The sequence below is a fragment of the Prionailurus viverrinus genome, chromosome B2, assembly GCF_022837055.1.
Source record: "Prionailurus viverrinus isolate Anna chromosome B2, UM_Priviv_1.0, whole genome shotgun sequence".
Classification (NCBI taxonomy): Eukaryota; Metazoa; Chordata; class Mammalia; order Carnivora; family Felidae; genus Prionailurus; species Prionailurus viverrinus.
Window position 1 is genome coordinate 87039096 of NC_062565.1, and position 17720 is coordinate 87056815.

At 35.7% G+C, this 17720-nt stretch overlaps 1 long non-coding RNA gene across 4 annotated transcripts in view; it reads right to left on the reverse strand.

The window, feature by feature from the left end:
* LOC125165454 (uncharacterized) overlaps positions 1-17720 on the reverse strand; it is a 256415-nt gene that overhangs the window by 219196 nt on the left and 19499 nt on the right. For 3 of the 4 annotated variants that reach the window (XR_007152109.1, XR_007152111.1, XR_007152108.1), the window contains exon 3: positions 11160-11241. The exons of the other annotated variant lie outside the window; for it this stretch is intronic. This is a non-coding gene — a long non-coding RNA (uncharacterized LOC125165454). The remainder of the gene's footprint in view (positions 1-11159; positions 11242-17720) is intronic. 4 annotated transcript variants of the gene reach the window in all.

Here is a 17720-nt window from a genome sequence, read left to right on the forward strand (position 1 = left end):
GTCGGCACAGAGCCCTATGTGGGGCTTGAATTCACAAACTGTGAGATCCTGACCTGAGACAAAGTCAGATGCTTAACCGACTGAGCCACCCAGGTGCCCCTACATTGATCCTCTTTGCATTCATCTACAAACTTCAGGAGTAGAATCATTCCACAATCACCTGCAACTGTCCAGCCAGCAATGAGAATGGAATGAAGCAAAGTCATGGAGATACTAGAGATATTTTCAGGTCATTTGATAGAAAGGTGTCAAATTTAGGAAAAAATATAAAGAATTTTAACTCTCAAACAGTGTTCTAGCTACAGTCCAACAGATATCTGGAAATCTAAAATGAATCAAAGTTGGCATTCCTTTCCTTAGACAGTGGACCAAGTGGCAATCCAATCTCCCAATTATCCTCAAGAAACGGCATGATTGCTACCACCCCCCCAATTATTTAGTGGCTGAACTCTCATACAGTATGTAATGCATTCAGAGATGAAATATAAACTTGGATCTCCATGTTATAATAGGATAGGATTTTTTAAAGTTTTTATTTTAATTCTAGTTAGTTAACATTCAGTGTTATATTAGTTTCAAGCATACACTAGAGTGATTCAATAATTCCATACATCACCCAGAGCTCATCAAAAGTGCACTCCTTGAACCCTATCATCTTTTTCACACACACCCCCCCCACCTCTCCTCTGGTAACCATCAGTTTATAGGATAGGACTTGACTGCATGTGTCTAAATGCAATCACAATAAAGCTATAGATTTCAATTAGAAACAGGCATCATAATAATACTGTATCACATTTGCTCTGGAAGGCTAGATCAAGGACAAGAAAAATGTAAGTACTGAGACATGCCTCTAATTTTTCCTCCCTACCTTATCATTATTTTGCTCTGCTGCAGGCAAACTGGGGACTACTCCACTCTTGTTTTGTTTTGTTTTTTTGCATTTATTTATTTTTGAGAGAGCACAAGTGGGAGAGGGGCAGAGAGAGAATGAGACAGAATCTGAAGCAGGCTCCAGGCTCTGAACTGTCAGCACAGAGCCCCTTGTGGGGCTTGAACTCACAAACCGTGAGATCATGACCTGAGCCAAAGTCAGCCGCTCAACCTACTGAGCCAACCAGGTGCCCCAAGGCAACTCTACTCTTTTGAAGAGAATACAAAGCAGGTTTTGGTTCCTTAGCAAACTCCATACTAAATTGAGTATTTGAAGCTACTTTATAATATCTTTTATAAGTAATGCCTTTGAATGCCTTTTGTTAAAATTCTACTTCAAATAAATAGACAAAATATGTTAGAAAAGGATTCATAAGCCATGTGAAATTGCAAAAAAGAAAACATAAAGGAGCACAGCAAAGCATTCCTGAGATCAGAAACCTACACACACACAAACATTCACAAATGCAAGCAAAAATAGTCAGAAATAGAGTCATGCTAAGGTAAGACATCTCTAAACCTTTGAGAGATGCAGATAAAAGCCAATATGTGAATAATTGCATATCCATCCTTCATATCTATAAGTGGGAAGCTTCTATTACATGGAAATTTAAAATTTATTCATGTGAAATCCCAGAACAAGAGGATTGAGGACAAAATAACCCTATTTCATCTCTGAATGGCTATCCTCTCCACACTCCCTAAAGGTTAGTTGAGAATAATTATCCTAGAATTTAACCATGGTGGAAATGGCCTGGCCAAGGATTTGTCTAGATTCTAACAAGCAGGATACTTTTTGCAAGAAAATTTTCCCTGATTTTTTTCAATGGTTCATCTAAAGCTAGGTTTTATGTTAAGACCAGAAGAATTCAAAAGCTATGTCTTAAAAATTACTAAGCTTTGTTCTACATATAAAATTATTTTGAAGCACACAATGATTCATTCATTTAATTCAGTAATTCTGACCATCTATAATGAACCCAAATTGCATCAAGTTTGTAGAATTCTGGATAACATTAAATGATCTCTGCATTTACCAAATTTAATAACACATATAATCCAAAACAATATATAAAAGCCAAAAATGAAAAGAAATCAGAATTAAATGGTTTCTAATGTTTTCACCCATAATAGCACTATATAAATCATATCCAGCCTAATTATTATCAAATTTTTCCCTGAAATGATCTAACAGGTAGTATCGTTATGTCATCAAATTGCAGAGTCCTATTCCATACTGTTGCCAGGGCCTCCTTTGATATCTATAGCTTTCTTGATACACAAAGGTGACATAAGCAGGCAGAGGATAATGCCTAGAAAAATTCACCGACTATGATGCCTACTAGACTCATGGGTGCAGATGATACAATATCACAAGAAAAGCTCAAAAGAATAAATTTTTCTCTAAAGTGTTTTTTTCACTTTAAACTATCTTCTCCAATTCCTTCCCAATTCAGCCTACAACCCCAAGCCCCAGCTTTTTGTAATAAATAAAGCTTTTATCAAGAAAAGTAGAGGAAAAGAGCTTTTGCTATTTCTTTGTAAGAGTTCCACCTGAAGTGCTTATCTGGTGATGTACCATATTGCCAATTAGCACTCCAAAGTTTTCATATTCTATACAGGTGCTGTAGATATTTTGGTACCTATGTTATTTCATAGCAAACAAGTAAAGATAAAAATGTGCCTCCACTTTATCACAAAGAAGGTTGAAATAAGCCTGAAACCAAAATGAAATGCAGAATGAAAGCCTCTATGGAGGAATTATTAATTCATTCTTATTAGTAAAAAAAAATTACATCTCTGTAGAAAGCTTATGCCCCGTGAACAAAGGAGAACTAATAAAGTCACACCAGTGACAGAATTTTAAATTCTGAGCCCTTCTCCTGGGGACCCAGGGCAGTTCGTCTAAATTGAGTTCTAGGCTATTAGAAGATGTAACTATATGATCACTAAAAGATCATAACTAAGGTCACACAAATTTTCTTTGGCAAAAATTCAGAGACACTCAACAATATGTAATGTTCTCATTGAAACGATTCCACAACTAACAATATTAGCATTTTCGTATTTGCTTTATAAAGGTGCACTATAGTAAACGTGCTTATTCTTTTCTCACATCTAACTCTGCTTTACTCAAATCTTTCTCAGACTATACTAAAGTCAAAATAAGAGGAATCTTCTTGCCACTAATCCAGGCAACTCTTTACAAGGTTAAGTTTCATACTGTTTCCACCATGTTACATTTCTCAACCACAGCCAGTGACTTCCTGGTGATGGTCAAAATAACTTAACCTGCATCCACTGCCTCCCATGAGTTCTGTCCAGCCTGCCTTTGCCATCTTAGACCGTGGTGCATGGCCACTCAAACCCTCTGCTGTAGCTGGGCTTGCTGGCTCTTTGTTTTCAAGCACAACATGCAGATCCACTAGCGCACAGCATCTTTCAATTTTCTTCTCCTAAAATGAGCTCTCATCCTTTTCCCTATCAGTCTGAACCCTACATTTGATTTCAGAGCCAGAGAAAGTCTCAGGTTCTCCCTGAAGCTGTTCCTAACCAGCCCATCTCACAGTTGTCTATACTTCCTAGGGACTTGTATTGCATTTATTGTCTTTGCCATTCAATTAATGTTTGGCATTAATGTTTAGATTTTAATTAACTACTTGAATATTTATGTATCTCTCTCCACACATATATTTAAATTTAGTAAGAATCAAGACACTTTTTAATATTGATTTTGCCTTTAATTGTCATTCCTCACTGTACTGCACATAGCAGGTGTTCAACAAATTCTTAATTTATTCAAATAAACTCAAAGAGAAACACAAGGGATTCATGGTACATATAAAACATTCCTTTCCAGAGAAACCTGCTAAGTATTGCTCTAAGTTGCCAAGAGGAATCTTATCCCCTGGGTATCATTAAAAATAGATACATACTACATTGTGCTGGATCATATAAAGGAAAGTAATAACTCTGGAAAGAAATAACCACGGGTGTATCAGCCCCAGTTCTCCTGTTTTATTATTCTTTAGGTATTTCAATGCCTTCCAGACTGTAAACATCCAAAAGAAAGAGATAATTTAGTACCTGGGTGGGTACTTTTGTCTCCAGCGGATGCAGGGAAGGAAGGAGGTAAACCATTAACTATAGTGAATTCTGTTTGTGGCTCTAAAGTTAGGCTTGATAAATCTGTAAAAGTTTTAACATATAAAATAAAGCAATATCACTTTATATCAGATAGTTTTCACAATACACAGCTTCTACTGAACAACATTAGATAGAATCTACTACCAGCATATCACTGTTTCATCCTTCAATTCCATCTCTCCTGTCATCAACTCCGCCTTTGGATTGGTCTGCTGGACCATTTAAATTTAATGCTGTTATGATGTGGTTGTTTTAAGTATACTGCTTTGCTGCTTGGTTTCTATTTGTCTTGTTTTTTGATTCTCAGCTCCTCCTTTCCTGATTTTCTTGGGGGAAAGGAGGGGTGAACCAAATAATTTTCAGGATTTTGTTTTAATTTGTCTATCAACTTTTTAGCTATACCTGTTTGTATAATTTTGGGTGGTTATCCTAGAGATTACTTAGACTTAATGGTATATATTAACTCATGTAAAATTAACAATCTTGTGACAGTAAATTCTATTTAACTACTTCCTATCCTTTTGTTATTGTTTTTATATATCTTACTTGTGTTATAAATGCCTTAACCTCCATCAGTAATCTTATGCAGAAAATAGGAGTAGAAAAAAAAAGCAATATTTTATTTTTACTACATATTTGCCATTTGTTGTGCCCTTCTTTACAGTACATCTGATTTTCATCAGGTATTATTTCTTTCTGGCATGAAGAACAATCTTTCATATTTCTTGAAAGTACAGGCCTGCGGTGCCTGGGTGGCTCAGTTGGCTAAGCATCCAACTCTTGATTTCAGCTCACAGTTTGAGTCCTGTGTCAGGCTTGGGACTCTCTCTTTCTCTCTGTGTTCACATGCTGTCTCTCAAAATAAATAAGTAAATGAATGAATGAATTAATTAATTAATTAATAATAAATAAATAAATAAACTTTTTAAAAAAGTATAGGCCTAATGAAAACTAATTCTCTCAGCTTTCCTTTATCTGAATTTTTTTTACCCTCATGTTTTAAGGGCATTTTCACTGGATATAGAACCCTAGCTCAACAATTATTTTATTTTTCTTTCAATATCTTGAAGATGCCATTCTATTATCTTCCGATATTTCTAAGGAAAAGGCAGCTAACATTCATATCTCAGAGTTCCTATGTATGATATGTGATTAAAATCCATGTTTTATCTCCAACACTTTGACTATGATGTGCCTAAAGTGTGGTTCCTCTTTGTAGTTATCCTTTTTAGAATATGCTGAGCTTTCTGGACATGTCAGATGATGTTTTTTCACTTAATTTGAGCTGTTGTTTCTTGAAATATTTTTCTTCCTCATTCTGTTTCCTTTTTTTTCTGAAATTCAAATTAGTCATATGTTAGATCACTTGATATCATCCAATAGGCCACTGGAGCTGTGTTAATTCTTTCTCCAGTCTTGGTTTTCCTTCTCTTCTCCAGATCGGATAATTTTTATTGACCTGTCCTCTAGTTACTGTCTCTCTTCTGCTGCCTCTAATTTGCTGTTAAGCCCATCCCATGATTTTGATCATTTCAGAAACTGTACTTTTCAATTCTAAAATTTCTAGCTTTTTTTATAGATTTTCATTCTTTACTATTACAGGAAGTCATCAAAAGGACATAACCTATGATTGACTTGTGAGCTGGACCCAGGCAATCAGAGGCTGGTTATTCCCTTCCCTTACTTGAAATGTACATTCTACCCACTGTTCCTATTCTAGGAGTTCTTTCAAGGACACAGGCATGAAGATAAATGCATTGTTGAAACTATCTGGGACTCTCTTTCTCTCTCTGCTCACACTCTCTCAAAATAAATAAGTAAATGAATGAATGAATGAATGAATAAATATATAATAAATAAACTTTTTTAAGAAGTACAGACCTAATGAAAACTAGTTCTCTCAGCTTTCATTTATCTGAATTTTTTTTACCCTCATGTAAAAAGCTGATACAATTGAACTCCATTAAGCCTTCTATGTAAGCTTTAGATTCTGGTGGGTGTATATGCAGATCTACTCATCCTGCGGACACCCAAGACAAGCCTCATATCCAAGTTCCTTTGCTTATTAAAACTGCCATCTACCAACTGGCAGTGGTCTGCCTTTTTATTTGGTCTCTCCTTGCCTTATGTGTATGAGGGCCAGTTTTGAATTTTACCCTGGGAACTCCCTAGGTTGTGAACTAATATTTACCGAGATTTCTGATCTGTTCACTCTTTAGAACTATTGTTTCCCTCAGGTCATTTAACATATTTATAAAATCAAGTTTAAAGTCTTTGTATGCTAATTTTCATATCTGATTCATTTGCTTTTTTTGTCTTGATTATGGGTAACTTTTTTTGTTGTTTCTCAGCATGTCTGGAAATTTGTATTGTATATCAGATATTGTGTTTCATTGTAGAAATGCTGGAATCTATTAGCTTCTCTAGAAAAATGTTGGGTTTTGTTCTGGAAAGGAGTTAAATTCCTGGATGATCACCTAAAATTTGTGGAGGCTTAGTGTTATGCTTTGTGAGGGTGGGTGGGTGGGTGGAAAACGCATAGAGTTTACCAAGTTCCCTAATTTGAAAGGACTAAATTCCAAACTCTGACTTCTCTGCTTTGAAAAGCATCTAAAATTTCTATTCAGTTTTCCATCCTTTCAGCTATTACTTTTAATGGACTTCATGGCCTCTCCCCCATGCATACATAGTTCAGAAGTTAGCCAAGGATTTGAAGAGAGTTCATCTTCATATTTTTGGTCTCCCTCTCTATAAATTCCTTCTTTGCAGGAGGTTCTTCTACATTTTCAGTCACTCTGACATCCTGGAACTCCAACCTCGCATTTCTCAAACCAGTAGAATTCTGGCTTTCTGTTTCAGTGTAGCTTGTGTTAAAAATAAATTATATAAATGTGAATTTTGCCCAGTGTGTATGGATGTCTCCTTTTAGGGTTAAGTCCTAAGTTCTGCCTGCTTCTGGTCATTTTTCAATGCTTTTAAATTCTATATACACAAACACACGTATGCATAGACACATGTATGTGTATTATAATTATTATCTGTGGAAGGATCAGTCCAGTCCTCTGCAACTCCTGGGATTAGAATTCCCTCTTGGCATTCATTTTCAAGTCATCAGTCTGAATTACAGCAAGAGCCTCTAGTTCCCAAGGGCCTTTAACTCTTCTTTGACTCACAATTTTGTACTGTTCAAATATATTCTCCTGGCAGCAGCCAGAGTTATTTTATTAGAAACCTAAAATCAATCATGCCACTCTCTTTAACATCTTTGTATGGCTTCTCATTACACCTAGAATCAATCCAGAATTCTAACTATGTCCTTTAACAATTTATACAATCTGCCCCTCTGTCTATCTCTTCTACTCCATCTTACCTGCTCTATTTGCCCATTGGGTTTTGGTAACACCTCAAATCTTTAAACACCTGCTCAGGGATTTCAGATATGCTACAACCACTACTAAACCAGTAATTTTTCTACTCCCTGTATAAATCACCTGACTTAACCTTCAGGTTCTCACCTAAATGTCATTTCCACAAAGATGATAGAGCTGATTCCACAGATTGTGTTAGTCAAGTACTACATTATAAAGGGTGAAACCCTAATACCCTTCACTTCTTGGCTTGGAGAAAACTGGAAATCCAGGTTCAATAATCCACAACTCAAAAGCAAGAGATTGGAGGATTTCCTCCTTGGGGTGACCATCCCTAAAGGAAAGACCTAACAGATCCTTTATGACTTGTACTCTTCAATGAAACTGTCCAGCTGGATTATGCTACAGAGAAACCCACCAGTTGATACTTCAAACTACACACATGTGGAGAGGGCTTTCTGTCACCTCTCTGTATCTCACTCTGAAATGTGAGCAGTCAGGGACCACCAGTCTATTGAGGAAAGGTCCCAGGATGAAGGACAGAGAACAACACACCTGGCAAGAAGAAACTTCCAGGGAACAAAATTTAGATTAAAAAAAAAAACTTTTAAAAAAATCTCTACCATTAATGTCCTCAAAGAACCAAGTTTTGCTTCTAAAAAGGGACAAAATGGGAAATTTTAACTGAAATACCAAGATAGGATGAACACTAGCTATTAAAATGAGATGAAGGACTGCATCCAGTAGAACTTAAACATTTCAAAGTGACGTTGTCAAAAATTAGACAATTCTAAAGCCTACACTGAGAGTATTAAGGGTTAAACAGTGAGATCGGAGAAAAGATTTAGGGTTCTTGTGGGGAGAGCCACTGGGATGCTGTGAGCAAAGAGGGCTACAGAGGATCTTCAGGAACAGCAGTCAGAGAACTTGATATGTACTCCAGCATTAGGAGGACCATGTGGACTGGTTACTGACTCCTGCCCAGGAACTATAGAGGGCAAGAGCACACTGGCAGGATGCTTTGGAGAGAAGAAGAGGTGCTGCTTACCACTTTGGGGTTAGTGTGCATAAAAGGTGCATGTGGGAAGATGTGTCCACCTATTAGAGAGAACAAGCTTGGGAGTTGTCTTTGGTCCTGTCCAAAATTGTCACCTACAAGGAAAAACAGGCCTCAGCAAAGAAGTTGGAGATGGACATCTAAGCTCCTGGGGACTGACTGCTCTATTTAAGGGGGTTACTGATCAAATATAGTACATTAGTCTAAGCCAAGAGCGAGAGCCACGCTGAGGAATTTGATCTCCAAAGAATTCCCTAAATCTCTTCCAGGTCCACCAAAACAAAGTCAGCTTAGGACAGAACCAGTAGTAAAATGACTGCCCAAACGCACAAAGAATACAGCCAACCTGTTGATGTAATTAATGTTAACCTGGTTACATGTCATTCTTCCCTTTCACATAGGTTTCTCCAAAGGATGATTAAAGTTCTCCATGTTACTTTATCAGAAAGGATAGGAGACTAAACACTTATCTAGCACTAATGATATTCCAGATACTTTCTAGGAACTTCATATTAACTCTTGATTTTCCCAAAAACCCTCTTACATAGGTAATATTACTACCACCATTTTAAATTCACATAGCTGCTAAGTGGTATAGCAGGGTTTAAGCACCTTAGTCCGGCTCCAGGGTCTGTGCTCTTAATCAACATATTTTATGGTTAGCTCTCTCATTCTAGGTGAAAGGATTATTCCCTGGCACACATCCTTGATTATAACACATACAAATAATAATATTCTGACAAGTTTTAGAATTCATTTTAAACCACACTGTAAGAGAATAGATTTCTATTGTTTACAGCTGTCTTTCTATTCATTATCTTTTTTCAGAAATAGAAGCAAAAGGAATCTACACTACTCAAGGACTATTGCTATCATGGGATTAGTCTGGAGTTCAGAAACACCAGCTTCCTTATGCTGAATTAAGGCAAGAAGTAGCTTGTTACTTTGGTCAAAAGTTTCTTAGCTGAGACAATATTTAGGTTGTATGCATCAAAACTTAGAGTTAAATTTGATAAAGTCTGTTTTAGACAAGTAAGACACATTAAAAATATACATATATAGAAGCTCAAAAAATGGTATCAGTTTTCCACATGGAGGTGACTATTTTGAATATAGTTTGTTTCCAATCTAACTAGTTGCCAATATTCTCAGTTATAAATTCCACATTTTAGGTCATTCAACACAAAGTTAACAGATTGGGGAAAAAAAGGTGAAATATTTTCCATTACAATTATTTCCAAAAGACAAGACTGTTAGCATCACAATTGAGATTTTTCATGTCTCTCAGGATATATCACACATCTGGGTAATACAAAAGATCTAGATTTCTTGATCACCCTAACTAATTTTCATTTATTCATTAATTCAACAAATATTTATCGTGCTGCTACTATGTGGTAGGCATATGCTAGGCACTAGAAATCCAAAATTGAATAAGGTAAATATGGTCTCTGCCCTCATGGAGTTTGCAGGTTAGTGGATTTCTCAGGATTATCTAGACCAACCTATTCCATATACCATTTGCAAATGGAAAAAAGTAGATAATCAGGTAACCTCTGGATGAAGATCTGAGGGGATTTCCTATAAAATAAAGCATTAGGGCCTTATGATTTGAAGTTTAAACACTGATAGGATTTCTCTTGGACTCTCTAGTTTTATTTTATACCACTATTTTATTGTATTATTACAAAAAATAATTTTTATATTTAATAAATTTGTATTAATACAAATAATAAATTTTATTTGTATTATTTTACAGATGCTATTACTTTTGTCACATCCATAAATAAAAAACTTACTTCTTTTAGCCATATTTTCTGTGAGCGTGTTTCTTTTGATTTTCGGTTACTCCACATTAGATGCCTTCTTTTCTCAAGGCAGAAACAGAATCAGGGAGTTAGATGGACTGAAGCAGCGTGCTATGAAGGGAGTAGCATATAACAACTGGGTGGTGTGGAAACAGTTTTCTTGAGCTTCCTAGGCTAAGTCAAAATAATGAGATGTCTGGAGAGATGTTTCTAGGCCCTGATCATATTTTAGTCAGGCCTAAAATATATCTCATTCTAATTCTCACTGTCTTTCTAAACAAACATCACGATGTTAAAATAACAAAAAGAAAATATTGGCAATTTATGAAATTCTTAGTAGCAAAACTGAATATAGAAACTAAGTTAAACAAGGCTCTATCTTACCTAATGTTCTTCATAAACTCCCTCTGAGGGATACTAAGTGGTTAGCAGCCTCCAGAGGAGACTCTCTTGCCAAAGAGCTGTGTGAGATGCCAAGAGCACTGGAATCAGACCAACTCCAACTTCCTTTGACAATGGGCAGTTCCCAAGCCTAGCTCTCTCACCAAACCATTATTGGGGATGCCCTTTCTTCTTGGCCTCTGAATTTCATTTTTATTTTTTTAAGTTTATTTACTATTTATTTTGAGAGAGAGAGAGAGAGAGAGAGTACAAGCAGGGGAGGGCCAGACAGAGAGGGAGAGAGAGGGAGAATCCCAAGCAGGCACAGCACTGACAGCACAGAGCAGGAATGCAATTCACGAACTGTGACATCATGACCTGAGCCGAAACCAAGAGTCAGATGCTTAACTGATTGAGCCACCCAGGAGCCCCTGAATTTCACAATTCTTAAAAATTATGTCTTACCTTGTTTACTTTTTCAATTCGTTTTACCTTTTATTGTTTCAGATCCCCATTTCTCCTTATTCTTCTCTTATTTCAGGATGTCCTGGAACAAAGTTTTGGGTTTTTTTTGTTTTTTTTTTTTCATGTGGAACCTGCTGGGAGTTAAATCAACAAGGATCTCTCATCTATACTTAATTTTCCTCACAGCAGGTGCTATGGTACAGCAGTAATTCTAGACAGAAGTGTATGAGGTTTTGTTGCTGCTGCCATGCTAGTTACCAGAAAATCAATAAATGATTAGAACACCTAACACAGTGAATGATTCCAGTAGCATTGAAATAATGATGTAGGAAATCACTTAAAATTCATACATGCACTTGTTCTTTGGCTGTCAAGGTTTCAAATTTAACATGCATAGTGTCTAACCGGTTTCTGAATATAGTTTAAAAGTTTTAATGTTGACTTTTTTGTTCCATGCTTTGCAATACACATTTAGAGAAAGAGAAAACACTATTTAGAATGTTTGGCAACCAATATAATCAGGTAAAAAGTAAAGAAATTCAGTAAGAGTTATTTGTCCAGTATTTGTTCGTGTAAATAAATTTTCTGAATAGCTAATGTTTACTCTTTCTAGCATAAAAACTTTAAAATTTGTAATCACTTCAACTGCAACAAAATCTCTCAAAGCTCCTAAACATAATCCCTTTCTTCTTAAAATAAAAATATTAAATAGAATTTCATATTTTTCTTGATGCAAGAATTAGTCATTTGCCCTTGCTCTTAATATGCCTTTGGTTGTAACTGTTTTTTACAGCTTCTCCATCTTCCCATACCTGAAAGAAAATGCCACACTTCATAAGATGAAAATAGCTCAAATTCTTATGTGCACATCCAGGCACTCAACACTGATCATTATTAGTCCTCTTGTTCATCTTCCTCTCCTCTTTGCAAAATCTAAACTTTTACCCATGTCCTCAAGTTTCCAATTCCCATACTCAATCTCACCTCTTTCAGCTTTCCTATTACATTGATAAAATTGAGACACAAATCAGTCAAGGTCTTCTCCCTGCTTAATTCATATTTCAACCTCAGCTTCCTTTCCTCAGGGGATGAATGGGCCCTCTTCCTCCAACTTTTCTCTATTCTTCTGGTTTATTTACCCTGACTCTTCCATCTAAATCTGTTTTTGATATTGACCTATAAACATAATTAAGTCTAGCCCATCTTAACAAAAAAATGAAATGAAACAAAACAAAAACTCCCACTGATGCTCTACCCAATTTCAGATTCTGTTGTTGTTCATATGGATTCTCACTCACAATGGCTTGTTTCTTAAATGTTTTCTAATTCTGAATTGTAAATTCAGTTAGTCTAAATCTATGGAAATAATGATGGGATCAGAATTAAATGCAGACTTTTCTGGAGAATAGTTTTATTTGTTTCTGCCAGATACCCATGACCACATTATTCTAATTTCTAGGATTGGGATTACATAAATCTGAGTAACAATTCCACAAGAGGTCAGTGTTGTATTCAGGAATTCTTAAGAAATTCGTTCTCTTTTGCCCTCCCTTGCCGGAACCAAGAATGAACAAATGACCTTGTCACATATCTTTGCTGATGGGAAGATTTTTTTTCTAGATTATCTTTTTTACCAAGAAAATATCCATTTGAAGGAACTGACTACTGGAATCACTGCACAGGAACAAGGTATTAGCCATGAAAACACAAGCCTCTTTTATCAGAAAATACCTTTATGAGGCCACAAATCCAGTATTGGCTTACCCCACTAGATTCCTGCTTTTTCTTTATTTTTGGACAATGAGGAATTCCCTTATAAACCTTGAAAGGTTTTAAATTACATCTAGCACATTTTGTAGTAGAGCTCTCCATAGCTCTAGAAGCAAAAATTCCCAAGTTTCTCTAGCAGTAAGATTAAAGTCCTATCCATCAAGGTAATGTCAGACTGAATCACTGTGATTACAGGAAGATCCAAAGTAACAAGTTTTCTATACCTACAAAATAAAACATTTATAACTTATTTATAACTTATAACTTTAATTTAGTCCCAATTTTATTCCCTTTATATTAACCAAACAGACAAAAACAAAAATCGACCTTGCAGAACCAACTATGAGAATTATATTTAACACAATTTCCATTTCAAAAAGATGAAAGAAAATTAGCCTTAAAAATTTAGGCAAACTGCCTAAGGTCATACAGCCATTAAGAGATAAATCTAGCAGGCAAACCCAGAGCTCTCTTTTTTAAAAACCCACAATAAAGAACAAATTATATCCTCCAATAATGTAGTTACTGAGTAGACACTATAAGATAACTGTATTTAGAATAAAAATAAAAGATATATAAAAGGAATCTACGGCATACCAAAAGAAGTCTCTATAGAAAAGGACAGGCAAACTTTAGAAAGAATAAAATAGAACTTATATAATTGAAAAGGCTAGTAATTCCTCCTGACTTTCATTTCTGGTAATTATAGCAAATTAAAACAGATCAACCCTCATGCTAAGAATAACTATTAAAGCTGGCAAAATATTTTTTTAATCTACTTGATTCCATTTGAAATTTAAAGAGGCAAGGATAAATTAGAAGACCAAGATCTAGGGGATAAAATTAAGAAGACAGAAGAGCTTTGTATCTGGGGTCACTTTTGCTTAACGTACATGCTTATACCAGAAGAAGCATCTGAGAAAATCAGGAACTTAGTAGGATTTTGAACAGATTCATGGTATCAAGGGACAAGAACTGGAGTTCACTGCATACTCAAAATACGGGTCATGGCAAACACCCTGGACTTGGGTTTGGGTCCACACAGAAATACACCCTAGGAATGTGAGTCCATCATTAAAAGACAGGCTTTTAATAAGCACTGGCTCCCACATAAGAATCATCACAAACTGTTATTGAATTAAGATGATCTGAAAAAAAAAAGATGATCTGGAATTTGTAGCCATATACCAGAAGAAAATATGAATCCTCTCTGATGGAAAATAACATCATCATACCCTAAATTAGCCGTATTGCATCGGGTTAAATGTGCTGTTTACATTAAAAAAATAAACAAGATACAGGGAGACAAGACAACATGATCACAACAAAGATAAAAACAGGTAACAGAAACCAACAAACCCAAAATCCAAATAACAGAATTATTGGAAACGGATTTTAATATTTTTAAGGAAATAAAATATAAAATTGATAATATTGGCAGATAAGTAGAAATTATAAAAAAGAATCAAATGAAATCACATTAAACTAGAACTATAGAGAGGATTAACAGGGCAGGGTCAAGATGGCAGAGCAGCATGGAAATTCTCCGCTTCTTTCATCCCTGAAATGCAGCTAGATCAGCACCAAAGCATTTTGCACACCAAGAAAATTGATGTGAGGACTAACAAAACAATCTGCATAAGCTGAAACACAGAACTTGGCACAAATTCACCCAAAAAGAAAGAACAGAAAGAAATGACAGCCAGGGACTTAATCAACACAGATATAAGCAAGATGTCTGAACCAGAATTTAGAGTCATGACAACAAGAATCATAGCTGGGGTTGAAAAAAGTTATGGACATAAAAGAAGTAAAATCTGTGGACATAAAAGAAGTAAAATCTAGTCAGGATGAAATTAAAAATGCAGTAACTGAGAAGCAATCTCTAATGGATGCCACAGCAACAAGGATGGATGAAGCATAGCAGCGAATCAACAATATAGAAAACAAACTTAGGGAGAATAATGAAGCAGGAAAAAAAAGAGGGAAACTAAGGCAACAGAGCATGACATAAGAATTAGAGAACTCAGTGACTCATTCAAAAGGAACAACATCTGAATCATAAGGGTACCAAAAGATGAAGAGAGAGAAAAAGGGGTAGAAGGTTATGTGAGCAAATCATAGCAGAAAACTTTACTAACCTGGGGAAAGACACAAACATCAAAATCCAGGAAGCACAGAGAACACCAGTCAGATTCAACAAAAACTGATCATCAACAAGGCATATCACAGTCAAATTCACAAAATACACAGACAAGGAAAGAATTATGAAAGCAGCAAGGGAAAAAAAGTCCTTAACTTACGAGGGAAGAAAGATCAGGTTCACAGCAGACCCATCCACAGAAACTTGGCACACCAGAAAGGAGTGGCAGGATATTCAATGTGTTGAATCAGAAAAATATGCAGCCAAGAATTCTTTATCCAGCAAGGCTGTCATTCAAAATAGAAGGAGAGATTAAAAGTTTCCCAGACAAACAAAATTAAAGGAGTTCATAATCACTAAATCAGCCCTGCAAGAAATTTTAAGGGGGACTCTCTGAGGGGAGAAAAGATGAAACAAAACAAAAAAAGAACAAAAGCAACAAAAACTAGGAAGGACCAGAGAAACATCACCAGAAACTCCAGCTCTACAGGCAACATAATGGCAAAAAATTCATATCTTTCAGTTCTTGTTCTAAATGTCAATGTCAATGGACTAAACTGTCCAATCAAAAGACATAGGGTAACAAAATGGATAAGAAAACAAGATCCATCTATATGCTGTTTGCAAGAAATCCATTTTAGACCTAAAGACAACTTCAGATTGAAAGTAAGGGGATGGAGAACAATCTATCATGCTAATGGTCAAGAAAAGAAAGATGGAGTAGCCATACATATATGAGACAATCTAGATTTTAAAGTAAAGACTGTAACAAGAGATGAAGAAGAGCATTATATCATAATTAAGGGGTCTATCCACCAAGAAGATGTAACAATTGTAAACGTTTATGCCCCCAACATGAAAGAACCTAAATATATAAATCAATTAATCACAAACATAAAGAATCTCACCTCCAGCAATGGACAGATCATCTAAACAGAATATCAACAAGGAAACAATGGCTTTAAATGACACACTGGACTGGAAGGACTTAACAGATACATTCAGGACATTTCATCCTAAAGCAGCAGACTGCACATTCTTCTCAAGTGTATGTGGAACATTCTCCAGAATAGATTACATACTGGGACACAAATCAGCCCTCAGCAAGTACAAAAAGATCGAGATCACACCATGCATATTTTCAGACCACAATGCTACGAAACTCAAAATCAACCACAAGAAAAATCTGGAAAGGCAACAAATACTTGGAGACTAAAGAACATCCTACTAAAGAATGGATAGGTTAACTAAGAAGTTGAAGAGGAAATTAAAAAGCACATGGACACCAATGAAAATGAGAATATCACAGCCCAAAACCTCTGGGATGCAGTAAAGGTGGTCATAAGAGGGAAGTATATAGCAATCCAGGCTTTCCTATAGAAGGAAGAAAGGTCTCAGATATACAACCTAACCTTACACCTTCAAGAACTGGAAAAAGAACAACAAATAAAACCCAAAACCAGCAGAAGACAGAAAATAATAAAGATTAGAGTGGAAATCAATGCTACTGAAGGAAAAAAAAATAGTAGAACAGATCAATGAAACCAAAAGCTGCTTCTTTGAAAGAATTAACAAAATCAATAAACCACTAGCCAGTTTGATCAAAAAGAAAAAGGAAAGGACCCAAATAAATAAAATCAAGAATGAAAGAGGAGAGATCACAACCAACACAGCAGAAATACAAACAACAATAAGGGAATATTATGAGCAATTGTATGCCAATAAATTGGGCAATCTGGAAGAAATGGACAAATTCCTAGAAACATATACACTATCAAAACTGAAACAGGAAGAAATAGAATATTTGAACAGATCCATAACAAGTAAAGCAATTGAATTAATAATAAAAAACCTCCCCCAAAAACAGGAGTCCAGGGCAGGATAGCTTTCCACAGGAATTCTATCAAACGTCTAAAGAATAGTTAACACCTATTCTTTTGAAGCTATTTCAAAACATAGAAATGGAAGGAAAACTTCCAAACTCATTCTATGAGGCCAGTGTTATCTTGATTCCAAAACCAAAGACCCCACTAAAAAGGAAAACTACAGACCAAATTCCCTTATAAACATGGATGCAAAAATCCTCAACAAGATATTAGCCAACCAGATCCAACAACACATTAAAAAAATTATTCACCATGACCAATTGGGATTTACACCTGGGATGCAGGGCTGGTTCAATATCCGCAAATCAATCAATGTGATACGTCACATTAGTTAAAGGAAGGACAAGAACTATATGATCTTCTCAATGGATGCAAAGAAAGCATCCAACAAAATACAGCATCCTTTCTTGATAAAAACACTCAAGAAAGTAGGGATAGAAAGATCATACCTCAAGATCATAAAAGCCATATATGAGTAATCCACTGCTAATATCATCATCAATAGGGAAAATTGAGTGTTTTCCCCCTAAGTTCAGGAACATGGCAGGGATGTCTACTCTTGACACTAATATTCAAGTGAATATTCACTGATATTCAATCCAATACTGATAGTATTGGAAGTCTTAGCCTTAGCACTCAGAAAACACAAAGAAATAAAAGGCATTCAAATCAGCAAGGAAGAAGTCAAACTTTCACTCTTCGTAGACAACATGATACTCTATATGGAAAACCCAAAATATCCCACCAAAATACTGCTAGAAC